This window comes from Lepus europaeus, unplaced genomic scaffold (genome assembly GCF_033115175.1).
Source record: "Lepus europaeus isolate LE1 unplaced genomic scaffold, mLepTim1.pri SCAFFOLD_54, whole genome shotgun sequence".
Taxonomy (NCBI): Eukaryota; Metazoa; Chordata; class Mammalia; order Lagomorpha; family Leporidae; genus Lepus; species Lepus europaeus.
In genome coordinates this window covers 776940-794433 of record NW_026909417.1, presented here as the reverse complement: position 1 = coordinate 794433, position 17494 = coordinate 776940, and positions in this window count along the sequence as shown.

Below are 17494 nucleotides of genomic sequence, written 5' to 3'. Positions count from 1 at the left end.
AGATGAAGCAGCTTACAGGAGTTTCATAACCTGGGTGTAGAGAGATGCAGTATCCAGGAGTTCTGTATGTGGAATGTAGAGAGAAGCTGTTCCCAAGCGTTCTGTTGCCTGGGAGTAGGCATTCGCTATATGCGGGTTTTCTTTGTGCTCAGTGTAGCAGATGCAGCTTATGGGAGTTCTGTAACGTGGGTGTAGGGAGATGCAGTATCCAGGAGTTCTGTATGTGGAATGTAGAGAGAAGCTGTTCCCAAGCGTACTGTATCCTGGGAGTAGGCATTCGCTATATGCGAGTTTTCTGTGTGCTCAGTGTAGCAGATGCAGCTTATGGGAGTTCTGTAACCTGGATGTAGAGAGATGCAGTTTACAGGAGTTCTGTATCTGTGTGTAGTAAGAAGCTGTTTCGAAGGTTCTGAGGCCTTCTAATAGGCCTACGCTTTCTATGGGATTCCTGCAGCCCTAGTGTAGCAGACGCAGCTTACGGGAGTTCCATAACCTGGGTGTAGAAAGATGCAGTATCTGGCAGTTCTGTATGTGGAATGCAGATTGAAGCTGTTCCCAAGCGTTCTGTAGCCTGGGAATAGGCATTCGCTATATGCGGGTTTTCTGTGTGCTCAGTGTAGCAGATGCAGCTTATGGGAGTTCTGTATCCTGGATGTGGAGAGATGCAGTTTACCGGAGTTCTGTATCTGTGTGTAGTAAGAAGCTGTTTCGAAGGTTCTGAGGCCTTCTAATAGGCATACGCTTTCTATGGGATTCCTGCAGCCCTTTTGTAGCAGACACAGCTTACGGGAGTTCCATAACCTGGGTGTAGACAGATGCAGTATCAGGCAGTTCTGTATGTGGAATGCAGAGAGAAGCTGTTCCCAAGCGTTCTGTAGCCTGGGAGTAGGCATTCTCTATATGCGTGTTTTCTGTGTGCTCAGTGTAGCAGATGCAGCTTATGGGAGTTCTGTAACCTGGATGTAGAGAGATGCAGTGTACCGGAGTTCTGTATCTGGGTGTAGTGAGAAGCTGTTTCAAAAGGTTCTGAGGCCTCGCAGTAGGCATCCGCAATATATGGGATTCCTGTAGCCCGAGTGTAGGAGACGCAGCTTATGGGAATTCTGCTACCTGGATGTAGAGAGAAGCCATTTCCAAGAGTTCTCTATCCTTGGTGTAGAGAGGAGCTCTTTGCTGGGGTTCTGTATCCTGGAACTAGGCATTCGCTCTATGCGAGTGTTGTGTACCCTGAGTGTAGATGAAGCAGCTTACGGGAGTTTCGTAACCTGGGTGTAGAGAGATGCAGTATCCAGGAGTTCTGTATGTGGAATGTAGAGAGAAGCTGTTCCCAAGCGTTCTGTATCCTGGGAGTAGGCATTCGCTGTATGTGGGTTTTCTGTGTGCTCAGTGTAGCAGATGCAGCTTATGGGAGTTCTGTAACCTGGATGTAGAGAGATGCAGTTTACCGGAGTTCTGTATCTGTGTGTAGGAAGAAGCTGTTTCGAAGGTTCTGAGGCCTTGCAATAGGCATATGCTTTCTATGGGATTCCTACAGCCCTAGTGTATAAGACGCAGCTACGGGAGTTCCATAACCTGGGTGTAGAAAGATGCAGTATCCGGCAGTTCTGTATGTGGAATGCAGAGAGAAGCTGTTCCCAAGCGTTCTGTAGCCTGGCAGTAGGCATTCGCTATATGCGGGTTTTCTGTGTGCTCAGTGTAGCAGACGCAGCTTATGGCAGTTCTGTAACCTGGATGTAGAGAGATGCAGTGTACCGGAGTTCTGTATCTGGGTGTAGTGAGAAGCTGTTTCGAAAGGTTCTGAGGCCTCGCAGTAGGCATCCGCAATATGTGGGATTCCTGTAGCATGAGTGTAGGAGACGCAGCTTATGGGAGTTCCGTATCCTGGGTGTAGGGAGATGCAGTATCCATGAGTTCTGTATGTGGAATGTAGAGAGAAGCTGTTCCCAAGCGTTGTATAGCCTGGGAGTAGGCATTCGCTATATGCGGGTTTTCTGTGTGCTCAGTGTAGCAGATGCAGCTTATGGGAGTTTTGTAACCTGGGTGTAGGGAGATGCAGTATCCAGGAGTTCTGTATGTGGAATGTAGAGAGAAGCTGTTCCCAAGCATTATGTAGCCTGGGAGTAGGCATTCGCTATATGTGGGTTTTCTGTGTGCTCAGTGTAGCAGACGCAGCTTATGGGAGTTCTGTAACCTGGATGTAGAGAGATGCAGTTTACCGGAGTTCTGTATCTGTGTGTAGTAAGAATCTGTTTCGAAGGTTCTGAGGCCTTGCAATAGGCATACGCTTTCTATGGGAATCCTACAGCCCTAGTGTAGAAGATACAGCTTATGGGAGTTCCATACCTGCGTGTAGAAAGATGCAGTGTCCGGCAGTTCTGTATGTGGAATGTAGAGAGAAGCTGTTCCCAAGCGTTCTGTAGCCTGGGAGTAGGCATTCGCTATATGCGGGTTTTCTGTGTGCTCAGTGTAGCAGACGCAGCTTATGGGAGTTCTGTAACCTGGATGTAGAGAGATGCAGTTTACGAGAGTTCTGTATCTGTGTGTAGGAAGAAGCTGTTTCGAAGGTTCTGAGGCCTTGAAATAGGCATACGCTTTCTATGGGATTCCTGCAGCCCTAGTGTAGCAGACGCAGCTTATGGGAGTTCTGTAACCTGGATGTAGAGAGATGCAGTTTACAGGAGTTCTGTATCTGTGTGTAGGAAGAAGCTGTTTCGAAGGTTCTGAGGCCTTCTAATAGGCCTACGCTTTCTATGGGATTCCTGCAGCCCTAGTGTAGCAGACGCAGCTTACGGGAGTTCCATAACCTGGGTGTAGAAAGATACAGTATCTGGCAGTTCTGTATGTGGAATGCAGAGAGAAGCTGTTCCCAAGCGTTCTGTAGCCTGGGAGTAGGCATTCGCTATATGCGGGTTTTCTGTGTGCTCAGTGTAGCAGATGCAGCTTATGGGAGTTCTGTAACCTGGATGTGGAGAGATGCAGTTTACCGGAGTTCTGTATCTGTGTGTAGTAAGAAGCTGTTTCGAAGGTTCTGAGGCCTTCTAATAGGCATACGCTTTCTATGGGATTCCTGCAGCCCTTGTGTAGCAGACACAGCTTATGTGAGTTCCATAACCTGGGTGTAGACAGATGCAGTATCAGGCAGTTCTGTATGTGGAATGCAGAGAGAAGCTGTTCCCAAGCGTTCTGTAGCCTGGGAGTAGGCATTCTCTATATGCGTGTTTTCTGTGTGCTCAGAGTAGCAGATGCAGCTTATGGGAGTTCTGTAACCTGGATGTAGAGAGATGCAGTGTACCGGAGTTCTGTATCTGGGTGTAGTGAGAAGCTGTTTCGAAAGGTTCTGAGGCCTCGCAGTAGGCATCCGCAATATATGGGATTCCTGTAGCCCGAGTGTAGGAGACGCAGCTTATGGGAGCTCTGCTACCTGGATGTAGAGAGAAGCCATTTCCAAGAGTTCTCTATCCTTGGTGTAGAGAGGAGCTCTTTGCTGGGGTTCTGTATCCTGTAACTAGGCATTCGCTCTATGCGAGTGTTCTGTACCCTGAGTGTAGATGAAGCAGCTTACGGGAGTTTCGTAACCTGGGTGTAGAGAGATGCAGTATCCAGGAGTTCTGTATGTGGAATGTAGAGAGAAGCTGTTCCCAAGCGTTCTGTTGCCTGGGAGTAGGCATTCGCTATATGCGGGTTTTCTGTGTGCTCAGTGTAGCAGACGCAGCTTATGGGAGTTCTGTAACCTGGATGTAGAGAGATGCAGTTTACCGGAGTTCTGTATCTGTGTGTAGTAAGAAGCTGTTTCGAAGGTTCTGAGGCCTTCTAATAGGCCTACGCTTTCTATGGGATTCCTGCAGCCCTAGTGTAGCAGACGCAGCTTACGGGAGTTCCATAACCTGGGTGTAGAAAGATGCAGTATCTGGCAGTTCTGTATGTGGAATGCAGAGAGAAGCTGTTCCCAAGCGTTCTGTAGCCTGGGAGTAGGCATTCGCTATATGCGGGTTTTCTGTGTGCTCAGTGTAGCAGATGCAGCTTATGGGAGTTCTGTAACCTGGATGTAGAGAGATGCAGTTTACCGGAGTTCTGTATCTGTGTGTAGGAAGAAGCTGTTTCGAAGGTTCTGAGGCCTTGCAATAGGCATATGCTTTCTATGGGATTCCTACAGCCCTAGTGTATAAGACGCAGCTACGGGAGTTCCATAACCTGGGTGTAGAAAGATGCAGTATCCGGCAGTTCTGTATGTGGAATGCAGAGAGAAGCTGTTCCCAAGCGTTCTGTAGCCTGGGAGTAGGCATTCGCTATATGCGGGTTTTCTGTGTGCTCAGCATAGCAGATGCAGGTTATGGGAGTTTTGTAATCTGGGTGTAGGGAGATGCAGTATCCAGGAGTTCTGTATGTGGAATGCAGAGAGAAGCTGTTCCCAAGCGTTCTGTAGCCTGGGAGTAGGCATTCGCTATATGCGGGTTTTCTGTGTGCTCAGTGTAGCAGATGCAGCTTATGGGAGTTTTGTAACCTGGGTGTAGGGAGATGCAGTATCCAGGAGTTCTGTATGTGGAATGTAGAGAGAAGCTGTTCCCAAGCGTTATGTAGCCTGGGAGTAGGCATTCGCTATATGCGGGTTTTCTGTGTGCTCAGTGTAGCAGACGCAGCTAATGGGAGTTCTGTAACCTGGATGTAGAGAGATGCAGTTTACGAGAGTTCTGTATCTGTGTGTAGGAAGAAGCTGTTTCGAAGGTTCTGAGGCCTTGCAATAGGCATACGCTTTCTATGGGATTCCTACAGCCCTAGTGTAGAAGATGCAGCTTATAGGAGTTCCATACCTGCGTGTAGAAAGATGCAGTATCCGGCAGTTCTGTATGTGCAATGTAGAGAGAAGCTGTTCCAAAGCGTACTGTAGCCTGCGAGTAGGCATTCGCTATATGCAGGTTTTCTGTGTGCTCAGTGTAGCAGATGCAGCTTATGGGAGTTCTGTAACCTGGATGTAGAGAGATGCAGTGTACCGGAGTTCTGTATCTGGGTGTAGTGAGAAGCTGTTTCGAAAGGTTCTGAGGCCTCGCCGTAGGCATCCGCAATATATGGGATTCCTGTAGCCTGAGTGTAGGAGACGCAGCTTATGGGAGCTCTGCTACCTGGATGTAGAGAGAAGCCATTTCCAAGAGTTCTCTATCCTTGGTGTAGAGAGGAGCTCTTTGCTGGGGTTCTGTATCCTGGAACTAGGCATTTGCTCTATGCGAGTGTTCTGTACCCTGAGTGTAGAAGATGCAGCTTACGGGAGTTCCGTAACCTGGGTGTAGGGAGATGCAGTATCCAGGAGTTCTGTATGTGGAATGTAGAGAGAAACTGTTCCCAAGCGTTCTGTAGCCTGGGAGTAGGCATTCGCTATATGCAGGTTTTCTGTGCGCTCAGTGTAGCAGACGCAGTTTATGGGAGTTCTGTATCCTGGATGTAGAGAGATGCAGTGTAGCGGAGTTCTGTATCTGTGTGTAGTAAGAATCTGTTTCGAAGGTTCTGAGGCCTTGCAATAGGCATGCGCTTTCTATGGGATTCCTGCAGCCCTAGTGTAGCAGACGCAGCTTACGGGAGTTCCATAACCTGGGTGTAGAAAGATACAGTATCCGGCAGTTTTGTATGTGGAATGCAGAGAGACGCTGTTCCCAAGCGTTCTGTAGCCTGGGAGTAGGCATTCGCTATATGCGGGTTTTCTTTGTGCTCAGTGTAGCAGATGCAGCTTATGGGAGTTCTGTAACGTGGGTGTAGGGAGATGCAGTATCCAGGAGTTCTGTATGTGGAATGTAGAGAGAAGCTGTTCCCAAGCGTTCTGTAGCCTGGGAGTAGGCATTCGCTGTATGTGGGTTTTCTGTGTGCTCAGTGTAGCAGATGCAGCTTATGGGAGTTCTGTAACCTGGATGTAGAGAGATGCAGTTTACCGGAGTTCTGTATCTGTGTGTAGGAAGAAGCTGTTTCGAAGGTTCTGAGGCCTTGCAATAGGCATATGCTTTCTATGGGATTCCTACAGCCCTAGTGTATAAGACGCAGCTACGGGAGTTCCATAACCTGGGTGTAGAAAGATGCAGTATCCGGCAGTTCTGTATGTGGAATGCAGAGAGAAGCTGTTCCCAAGCGTTCTGTAGCCTGGCAGTAGGCATTCGCTATATGCGGGTTTTCTGTGTGCTCAGTGTAGCAGATGCAGCTTATGGGAGTTCTGTAACCTGGATGTAGAGAGATGCAGTGTACCGGAGTTCTGTATCTGGGTGTAGTGAGAAGCTGTTTCGAAAGGTTCTGAGGCCTTGCAGTAGGCATCCGCAATATGTGGGATTCTTGTAGCATGAGTGTAGGAGACGCAGCTTATGGGAGTTCCGTATCCTGGGTGTAGGGAGATGCAGTATCCATGAGTTCTGTATGTGGAATGTAGAGAGAAGCTGTTTCCAAGCGTTGTATAGCCTGGGAGTAGGCATTCGCTATATGCGGGTTTTCTGTGTGCTCAGTGTAGCAGATGCAGCTTATGGGAGTTTTGTAACCTGGGTGTAGGGAGATGCAGTATCCAGGAGTTCTGTATGTGGAATGTAGAGAGAAGCTGTTCCCAAGCGTTATGTAGCCTGGGAGTAGGCATTCGCTATATGCGGGTTTTCTGTGTGCTCAGTGTAGCAGACGCAGCTTATGGGAGTTCTGTAACCTGGATGTAGAGAGATGCAGTTTACGAGAGTTCTGTATCTGTGTGTAGGAAGAAGCTGTTTCGAAGGTTCTGAGGCCTTGAAATAGGCATACGCTTTCTATGGGATTCCTGCAGCCCTAGTGTAGCAGACGCAGCTTATGGGAGTTCTGTAACCTGGATGTAGAGAGATGCAGTTTACAGGAGTTCTGTATCTGTGTGTAGGAAGAAGCTGTTTCGAAGGTTCTGAGGCCTTCTAATAGGCCTACGCTTTCTATGGGATTCCTGCAGCCCTAGTGTAGCAGACGCAGCTTACGGGAGTTCCATAACCTGGGTGTAGAAAGATGCAGAATCTGGCAGTTCTGTATGTGGAATGCAGAGAGAAGCTGTTCCCAAGCGTTCTGTAGCCTGGGAGTAGGCATTCGCTATATGCGGGTTTTCTGTGTGCTCAGTGTAGCAGATGCAGCTTATGGGAGTTCTGTAACCTGGATGTGGAGAGATGCAGTTTACCGGAGTTCTGTATCTGTGTGTAGTAAGAAGCTGTTTCGAAGGTTCTGAGGCCTTCTAATAGGCATACGCTTTCTATGGGATTCCTGCAGCCCTTGTGTAGCAGACACAGCTTATGTGAGTTCCATAACCTGGGTGTAGACAGATGCAGTATCAGGCAGTTCTGTATGTGGAATGCAGAGAGAAGCTGTTCCCAAGCGTTCTGTAGCCTGGGAGTAGGCATTCTCTATATGCGTGTTTTCTTTGTGCTCAGAGTAGCAGATGCAGCTTATGGGAGTTCTGTAACCTGGATGTAGAGAGATGCAGTGTACCGGAGTTCTGTATCTGGGTGTAGTGAGAAGCTGTTTCGAAAGGTTCTGAGGCCTCGCAGTAGGCATCCGCAATATATGGGATTCCTGTAGCCCGAGTGTAGGAGACGCAGCTTATGGGAGCTCTGCTACCTGGATGTAGAGAGAAGCCATTTCCAAGAGTTCTCTATCCTTGGTGTAGAGAGGAGCTCTTTGCTGGGGTTCTGTATCCTGGAACTAGGCATTCGCTCTATGCGAGTGTTCTGTACCCTGAGTGTAGATGAAGCAGCTTACGGGAGTTTCGTAACCTGGGTGTAGAGAGATGCAGTATCCAGGAGTTCTGTATGTGGAATGTAGAGAGAAGCTGTTCCCAAGCGTTCTGTTGCCTGGGAGTAGGCATTCGCTATATGCGGGTTTTCTGTGTGCTCAGTGTAGCAGACGCAGCTTATGGGAGTTCTGTAACCTGGATGTAGAGAGATGCAGTTTACCGGAGTTCTGTATCTGGGTGTAGTAAGAAGCTGTTTCGAAGGTTCTGAGGCCTTCTAATAGGCCTACGCTTTCTATGGGATTCCTGCAGCCCTAGTGTAGCAGACGCAGCTTACGGGAGTTCCATAACCTGGGTGTAGAAAGATGCAGTATCTGGCAGTTCTGTATGTGGAATGCAGAGAGAAGCTGTTCCCAAGCGTTCTGTAGCCTGGGAGTAGGCATTCGCTATATGCGGGTTTTCTGTGTGCTCAGTGTAGCAGATGCAGATTATGGGAGTTCTGTAACCTGGATGTAGAGAGATGCAGTTTACCGGAGTTCTGTATCTGTGTGTAGGAAGAAGCTGTTTCGAAGGTTCTGAGGCCTTGCAATAGGCATATGCTTTCTATGGGATTCCTACAGCCCTAGTGTATAAGACGCAGCTACGGGAGTTCCATAACCTGGGTGTAGAAAGATGCAGTATCCGGCAGTTCTGTATGTGGAATGCAGAGAGAAGCTGTTCCCAAGCGTTCTGTAGCCTGGGAGTAGGCATTCGCTATATGCGGGTTTTCTGTGTGCTCAGCATAGCAGATGCAGGTTATGGGAGTTTTGTAATCTGGGTGTAGGGAGATGCAGTATCCAGGAGTTCTGTATGTGGAATGCAGAGAGAAGCTGTTCCCAAGCGTTCTGTAGCCTGGGAGTAGGCATTCGCTATATGCGGGTTTTCTGTGTTATCAGTGTAGCAGATGCAGCTTATGGGAGTTCTGTAACCTGGATGTAGAGAGATGCAGTGTACGAGAGTTCTGTATCTGGGTGTAGTGAGAAGCTGTTTCGAAAGGTTCTGAGGCCTTGCAGTAGGCATCCGCAATATGTGGGATTCTTGTAGCATGAGTGTAGGAGACGCAGCTTATGGGAGTTCCGTATCCTGGGTGTAGGGAGATGCAGTATCCATGAGTTCTGTATGTGGAATGTAGAGAGAAGCTGTTTCCAAGCGTTGTATAGCCTGGGAGTAGGCATTCGCTATATGCGGGTTTTCTGTGTGCTCAGTGTAGCAGATGCAGCTTATGGGAGTTTTGTAACCTGGGTGTAGGGAGATGCAGTATCCAGGAGTTCTGTATGTGGAATGTAGAGAGAAGCTGTTCCCAAGCGTTATGTAGCCTGGGAGTAGGCATTCGCTATATGCGGGTTTTCTGTGTGCTCAGTGTAGCAGACGCAGCTTATGGGAGTTCTGTAACCTGGATGTAGAGAGATGCAGTTTACGAGAGTTCTGTATCTGTGTGTAGGAAGAAGCTGTTTCGAAGGTTCTGAGGCCTTGAAATAGGCATACGCTTTCTATGGGATTCCTGCAGCCCTAGTGTAGCAGACGCAGCTTATGGGAGTTCTGTAACCTGGATGTAGAGAGATGCAGTTTACAGGAGTTCTGTATCTGTGTGTAGGAAGAAGCTGTTTCGAAGGTTCTGAGGCCTTCTAATAGGCCTACGCTTTCTATGGGATTCCTGCAGCCCTAGTGTAGCAGACGCAGCTTACGGGAGTTCCATAACCTGGGTGTAGAAAGATGCAGAATCTGGCAGTTCTGTATGTGGAATGCAGAGAGAAGCTGTTCCCAAGCGTTCTGTAGCCTGGGAGTAGGCATTCGCTATATGCGGGTTTTCTGTGTGCTCAGTGTAGCAGATGCAGCTTATGGGAGTTCTGTAACCTGGATGTGGAGAGATGCAGTTTACCGGAGTTCTGTATCTGTGTGTAGTAAGAAGCTGTTTCGAAGGTTCTGAGGCCTTCTAATAGGCATACGCTTTCTATGGGATTCCTGCAGCCCTTGTGTAGCAGACACAGCTTATGTGAGTTCCATAACCTGGGTGTAGACAGATGCAGTATCAGGCAGTTCTGTATGTGGAATGCAGAGAGAAGCTGTTCCCAAGCGTTCTGTAGCCTGGGAGTAGGCATTCTCTATATGCGTGTTTTCTTTGTGCTCAGAGTAGCAGATGCAGCTTATGGGAGTTCTGTAACCTGGATGTAGAGAGATGCAGTGTACCGGAGTTCTGTATCTGGGTGTAGTGAGAAGCTGTTTCGAAAGGTTCTGAGGCCTCGCAGTAGGCATCCGCAATATATGGGATTCCTGTAGCCCGAGTGTAGGAGACGCAGCTTATGGGAGCTCTGCTACCTGGATGTAGAGAGAAGCCATTTCCAAGAGTTCTCTATCCTTGGTGTAGAGAGGAGCTCTTTGCTGGGGTTCTGTATCCTGGAACTAGGCATTCGCTCTATGCGAGTGTTCTGTACCCTGAGTGTAGATGAAGCAGCTTACGGGAGTTTCGTAACCTGGGTGTAGAGAGATGCAGTATCCAGGAGTTCTGTATGTGGAATGTAGAGAGAAGCTGTTCCCAAGCGTTCTGTTGCCTGGGAGTAGGCATTCGCTATATGCGGGTTTTCTGTGTGCTCAGTGTAGCAGACGCAGCTTATGGGAGTTCTGTAACCTGGATGTAGAGAGATGCAGTTTACCGGAGTTCTGTATCTGGGTGTAGTAAGAAGCTGTTTCGAAGGTTCTGAGGCCTTCTAATAGGCCTACGCTTTCTATGGGATTCCTGCAGCCCTAGTGTAGCAGACGCAGCTTACGGGAGTTCCATAACCTGGGTGTAGAAAGATGCAGTATCTGGCAGTTCTGTATGTGGAATGCAGAGAGAAGCTGTTCCCAAGCGTTCTGTAGCCTGGGAGTAGGCATTCGCTATATGCGGGTTTTCTGTGTGCTCAGTGTAGCAGATGCAGATTATGGGAGTTCTGTAACCTGGATGTAGAGAGATGCAGTTTACCGGAGTTCTGTATCTGTGTGTAGGAAGAAGCTGTTTCGAAGGTTCTGAGGCCTTGCAATAGGCATATGCTTTCTATGGGATTCCTACAGCCCTAGTGTATAAGACGCAGCTACGGGAGTTCCATAACCTGGGTGTAGAAAGATGCAGTATCCGGCAGTTCTGTATGTGGAATGCAGAGAGAAGCTGTTCCCAAGCGTTCTGTAGCCTGGGAGTAGGCATTCGCTATATGCGGGTTTTCTGTGTGCTCAGCATAGCAGATGCAGGTTATGGGAGTTTTGTAATCTGGGTGTAGGGAGATGCAGTATCCAGGAGTTCTGTATGTGGAATGCAGAGAGAAGCTGTTCCCAAGCGTTCTGTAGCCTGGGAGTAGGCATTCGCTATATGCGGGTTTTCTGTGTTATCAGTGTAGCAGATGCAGCTTATGGGAGTTCTGTAACCTGGATGTAGAGAGATGCAGTGTACGAGAGTTCTGTATCTGGGTGTAGTGAGAAGCTGTTTCGAAATGTTCTGAGGCCTCGCAGTAGGCATCCGCAATATGTGGGATTCCTGTAGCCTGAGACTAGGAGACGCAGCTTATGGGAGCCTTGCTACCTGGATGTAGAGAGAAGCCATTTCCAAGAGTTCTCTGTCCTTGGTGTAGAGAGGAGCTCTTTGCTCGCGTTCTGTATCCTGGAACTAGGCATTCGCTCTATGCGAGTGTTCTGTACCCTGAGTGTAGAAGATGCAGCTTACGGGAGTTCCGTATCCTAGGTGTAGGGAGATGCAGTATCCAGGAGTACTGTATGTGGAATGTAGAGAGAAGCTGTTCCCAAGCGTTCTGTAGCCTGGGAGTAGGCATTCGCTATATGCGGGTTTTCTGTGTGCTCAGCATAGCAGATGCAGCTTATGGGAGTTCTGTAACCTGGGTGTAGGTAGATACAGTATCCAGGAGTTCTGTATGTGGAATGTAGGGAGAAGCTGTTCCCAAGCGTTCTGTATCCTGGGAGTAGGCATTCGCTATATGCGGGTTTTCTGTGTGCTCAGTGTAGCAGATGCAGCTTATGGGAGTTCTGTAACCTGGATGTAGAGAGATGCAGTGTACCGGAGTTCTGTATCTGGGTGTAGTGAGAAGCTGTTTCGAAAGGTTCTGAGGCCTCGCAGTAGGCATCCGCAATATATGGGATTCCTGTAGCCTGAGTGTAGGAGACGCAGCTTATGGGAGCTCTGCTACCTGGATGTAGAGAGAAGCCATTTCCAAGAGTTCTCTATCCTTGGTGTAGAGAGGAGCTCTTTGCGGGGTTCTGTATCCTGGAACTAGGCATTCGCTCTATGCGAGTGTTCTGTACCCTGAGTGTAGATGATGCAGCTTACGGGAGTTCCGTAACCTGGGTGTAGAGAGATGCAGTATCCAGGAGTTCTGTATGTGGAATGTAGAGAGAAGCTGTTCCCAAGCGTTCTGTTGCCTGGGAGTAGGCATTCGCTCTATGCGGGTTTTCTGTGTGCTCAGTGTAGCAGACGCAGCTTATGGGAGTTCTGTAACCTGGATGTAGAGAGATGCAGTTTACCGGAGTTCTGTATCTGTGTGTAGGAAGAAGCTGTTTCGAAGGTTCTGAGGCCTTGCAATAGGCATACGTTTTCTATGGGATTCCTGCAGCCCTAGTGTAGAAGACGCAGCTACGGGAGTTCCATAACCTGGGTGTAGAAAGATGCAGTATCCGGCAGTTCTGTATGTGGAATGTAGAGAGAAGTTGTTCCCAAGCGTTCTGTAGCCTGGGAGTAGGCATTCGCTATATGCGGGTTTTCTGTGTGCTCAGTGTAGCAGATGCAGCTTATGGGAGTTTTGTAACCTGGGTGTAGGGAGATGCAGTATCCAGGAGTTCTGTATGTGGAATGCAGAGAGAAGCTGTTCCCAAGCGTTCTGTAGCCTGGGAGTAGGCCTTCGCTATATGCGGGTTTTCTGTGTGCTCAGTGTAGCAGATGCAGCTTATGGGAGTTCTGTAACCTGGATGTAGAGAGATGCAGTGTACCGGAGTTCTGTATCTGGGTGTAGTGAGAAGCTGTTTCGAAAGGTTCTGAGGCCTCGCAGTAGGCATCCGCAATATATGGGATTCCTGTAGCCCGAGTGTAGGAGACGCAGCTTATGGGAGCTCTGCTACCTGGATGTAGAGAGAAGCCATTTCCAAGAGTTCTCTATCCTTGGTGTAGAGAGGAGCTCTTTGCTGGGGTTCTGTATCCTGGAACTAGGCATTCGCTCTATGCGAGTGTTCTGTACCCTGAGTGTAGATGATGCAGCTTACGGGAATTCCGTAACCTGGGTGTACAGAGATGCAGTATCCAGGAGTTCTGTATGTGGAATGTAGACAGAAGCTGTTCCCAAGCGTTCTGTAGCCTGGGAGTAGGCATTCGCTATATGCGGGTTTTCTGTGTGCTCAGTGTAGCAGATGCAGCTTATGGGAGTTTTGTAACCTGGGTGTAGGGAGATGCAGTATCCAGAAGTTCTGTATGTGGAATGTAGAGAGAAGCTGTTCCCAAGCGTTATGTAGCCTGGGAGTAGGCATTCGCTATATGCGGGTTTTCTGTGTGCTCAGTGTAGCAGACGCAGCTTATGGGAGTTCTGTAACCTGGATGTAGAGAGATGCAGTTTACCGGAGTTCTGTATCTGTGTGTAGTAAGAATCTGTTTCGAAGGTTCTGAGGCCTTGCAATAGGCATACGCTTTCTATGGGATTCCTACAGCCCTAGTGTAGAAGATGCAGCTTATGGGAGTTCCATACCTGCGTGTAGAAAGATGCAGTATCCGGCAGTTCTGTATGTGGAATGCAGAGAGAAGCTGTTCCCAAGCGTTCTGTACCCTGGGAGTAGGCATTCGCTATATGCGGGTTTTCTTTGTGCTCAGTGTAGCAGATGCCATTTCCAAGAGTTCTCTATCCTTGGTGTAGAGAGGAGCTCTTTGCTGGGGTTCTGTATCCTGGAACTAGGCATTCGCTCTATGCGAGTGTTCTGTACCCTGAGTGTAGATGATGCAGCTTAAGGGAGTTCCGTAACCTGGGTGTAGAGAGATGCAGTATCCAGGAGTTCTGTATGTGGAATGTAGAGAGAAGCTGTTCCCAAGCGTTCTGTTGCCTGGGAGTAGGCATTCGCTATATGCGGGTTTTCTGTGTGCTCAGTGTAGCAGATGCAGCTTATGGGAGTTCTGTAACCTGGGTGTAGGGAGATGCAGTATCCAGGAGTTCTGTATGTGGAATGTAGAGAGAAGCTGTTCCCAAGCGTTCTGTAGCCTGCGAGTAGGCATTCGCTATATGCGGGTTTTCTGTGTGCTCAGTGTAGCAGATGCAGCTTATGGGAGTTCTGTAACCTGGATGTAGAGAGATGCAGTGTACCGGAGTTCTGTATCTGTGTGTAGTAAGAATCTGTTTCGAAGGTTCTGAGGCCTCACAGTAGGCATCCGCAATATATGGGATTCCTGTAGCCTGAGTGTAGGAGACGCAGCTTTTGGGAGCTCTGCTACCTGGATGTAGAGAGAAGCCATTTCCAAGAGTTCTCTATCCTTGGTTGTAGAGAGGAGCTCTTTGCTGTGTTTCAGTATCCTGGAACTAGGCATTCGCTCTATGCGAGTGTTCTGTACCCTGAGTGTAGATGATGCATCTTACGGGAGTTCCGTAACCTGGGTGTAGAGAGATGCAGTATCCAGGAGTTCTGTATGTGGAATGTAGAGAGAAGCTGTTCCCAAGCGTTCTGTTGCCTGGGAGTAGGCATTCGCTATATGCGGGTTTTCTGTGTGCTCAGTGTAGCAGACGCAGCTTATGGGAGTTCTGTAACCTGGGTGTAGGGAGATGCAGTATCCAGGAGTTCTGTATGTGGAATGTAGAGAGAAGCTGTTCCCAATCGTTCTGTAGCCTGCGAGTAGGCATTCGCTATATGCGGGTTTTCTGTTTGCTTCAGAGCAGCAGATGCAGCTTATGGGAGTTCTGTAACCTGGATGTAGAGAGATGCAGTGTACCGGAGTTCTGTATATGGGTGTAGTGAGAAGCTGTTTCGAAGGTTCTGAGGCCTCACAGTAGGCCTCCGCAATATATGGGATTCCTGTAGCCTGAGTGTAGGAGACGCAGCTTTTGGGAGCTCTGCTACCTGGATGTAGAGAGAAGCCATTTCCAAGAGTTCTCTATCCTTGGTTGTAGAGAGGAGTTCTTTGCTGGGGTTCTGTATCCTGGAACTAGGCATTCGCTCTATGCGAGTGTTCTGTACCCTGAGTGTAGAAGATGCAGCTTACGGGAGTTCCGTAACCTGGGTGTAGGGAGATGCAGTATCCATGAGTTCTGTATGTGGAATGTAGAGAGAAGCTGTTCCCAAGCGTTTTGTAGCCTGGGAGTAGGCATTCGCTATATGCGGGTTTTCTGTGTTCAGTGTAGCAGACGCAGCTTATGGGAGTTCTGTAACCTGGATGTAGAGAGATGCAGTGTACCGGAGTTCTGTATCTGTGTGTAGTAAGAATCTGTTTCGAAGGTTCTGAGGCCTTGCAATAGGCATACGCTTTCTATGGGATTCCTGCAGCCCTAGTGTAGCAGACGCAGCTTACGGGAGTTCCATAACCTGGTGTAGAAAGATACAGTATCCGGCAGTTCTGTATGTGGAATGTAGAGAGAAGCTGTTCCCAAGCGTTCTGTAGCCTGGGAGTAGGCATTCGCTATATGCGGGTTTTCTGTGTGCTCAGTGTAGCAGATGCAGCTTATGGGAGTTCTGTAACCTGGGTGTAGAGAGATGCAGTATCCATGAGTTCTGTATGTGGAATGCAGCGAGAATCAGTTCCCAAGTGTTCTATAGCCTGGGAGTATGCATTCGGTATATGCGGGATTTCTGTATGCTCTTTGTAGCAGACACAGCTTGTGGGAGTTCTGTAACCTCGATGTAGACAGACACAGTTCACCAGATTTCTGTATCTGGGTGCAGCGAGAAGCTCTTTCCTGGAGTTCTGTAGCATGGAATTAGGCATATGCTGTATATGGGATTCCTGAAGCCATAGTGTAGCAGACGCAGCTTATGGGAGTTCTGTAATCTGCATGTAGAGAGATGCAGTATCCAGGAGTTCTGTATTTCGGTGTAGTGAGAAGTTGTTTCGAAAGGTTCTGAGGCCTCGCAATAGGCATATTGCAATATATGGGATTCCTCCAACCTGAGTGTAGGAGACGCAGCTTATGGGAGCTCTGTTACCTGGATGTAGAGAGAAGCCATTTCCAAGAGTTCTCTAAAATTGGTGTAGAGAGGAGCTGTTTACTGGAGTTCTGTTACCTGGAATTAGGCATTCGCTCTATGCGAGCGTACTGTATCCTGACTGCAGAAGATGCAGCTTACGGGAGTTCCGTAACCAGGGTGTAGATAGATGCAGTATCCAGGGGTTCTGTATGTGGAATGTAGAGAGAAGCTGTTCCCAAGCGTTCTGTAGCCTGGGAGTAGGCATTCGCTATATGCGGGTTTTCTGTGTGCTCAGAGCAGCAGATGCAGCTTATGGGAGTTCTGTAACCTGGATGTAGAGAGATGCAGTGTACCGGAGTTCTGTATCTGGGTCTAGTGAGAAGCTGTTTCGAAAGGTTCTGAGGCCTCGCAGTAGGCATCCTCAATATATGGGATTTCTGTAGCCTGAGTGTAGGAGGCGCAGCTTATGGAAGCTCTGTTACCTGGATGTAGAGAGAAGCCATTTCCAAGAGTTCTCTATCCTTGGTGTAGAGAGGAGTTCTTTGCTGGCGTTCTGTATCCTGGAACTAGGCATTCGCTCTATGCGAGTGTTCTGTACCCTGAGTGTAGATGATGCAGCTTAAGGGAGTTCCGTAACCTGGGTGTAGAGAGATGCAGTATCCAGGAGTTCTGTATGTGGAATGTAGAGAGAAGCTGTTCCCAAGCATTCTGTAGCCTGGGAGTAGGCATTCGCTATATGCGGGTTTTCTTTGTGCTCAGTGTAGCAGATGCAGCTTATGGGAGTTCTGTAACCTGGGTGTAGGGAGATGCAGTATCCAGGAGTTCTGTATGTGGAATGTAGAGAGAAGCTGTTCCCAAGCGTTCTGTAGCCTGGGAGTAGGCATTCGCTATATGCGGGTTTTCTGTGTGCTCAGTGTAGCAGATGCAGCTTATGGGAGTTTTGTAACCTGGGTGTAGGGAGATGCAGTATCCAGAAGTTCTGTATGTGGAATGTAGAGAGAAGCTGTTCCCAAGCGTTATGTAGCCTGGGAGTAGGCATTCGCTATATGCGTGTTTTCTGTGTGCTCATTGTAGCAGACGCAGCTTATGGGAGTTCTGTAACCTGGATGTAGAGAGATGCAGTTTACCGGAGTTCTGTATCTGTGTGTAGTAAGAATCTGTTTCGAAGGTTATGAGGCCTTGCAATAGGCATACGCTTTCTATGGGATTCCTACAGCCCTAGTGTAGAAGATGCAGCTTATGGGAGTTCCATACCTGCGTGTAGAAAGATGCAGTATCCGGCAGTTCTGTATGTGGAATGCAGAGAGAAGCTGTTCCCAAGCGTTCTGTACCCTGGGAGTAGGCATTCGCTATATGCGGGTTTTCTTTGTGCTCAGTGTAGCAGATGCCATTTCCAAGAGTTCTCTATCCTTGGTGTAGAGAGGAGCTCTTTGCTGGGGTTCTGTATCCTGGAACTAGGCATTCGCTCTATGCGAGTGTTCTGTACCCTGAGTGTAGATGATGCAGCTTAAGGGAGTTCCGTAACCTGGGTGTAGAGAGATGCAGTATCCAGGAGTTCTGTATGTGGAATGTAGAGAGAAGCTGTTCCCAAGCGTTCTGTTGCCTGGGAGTAGGCATTCGCTCTATGCGGGT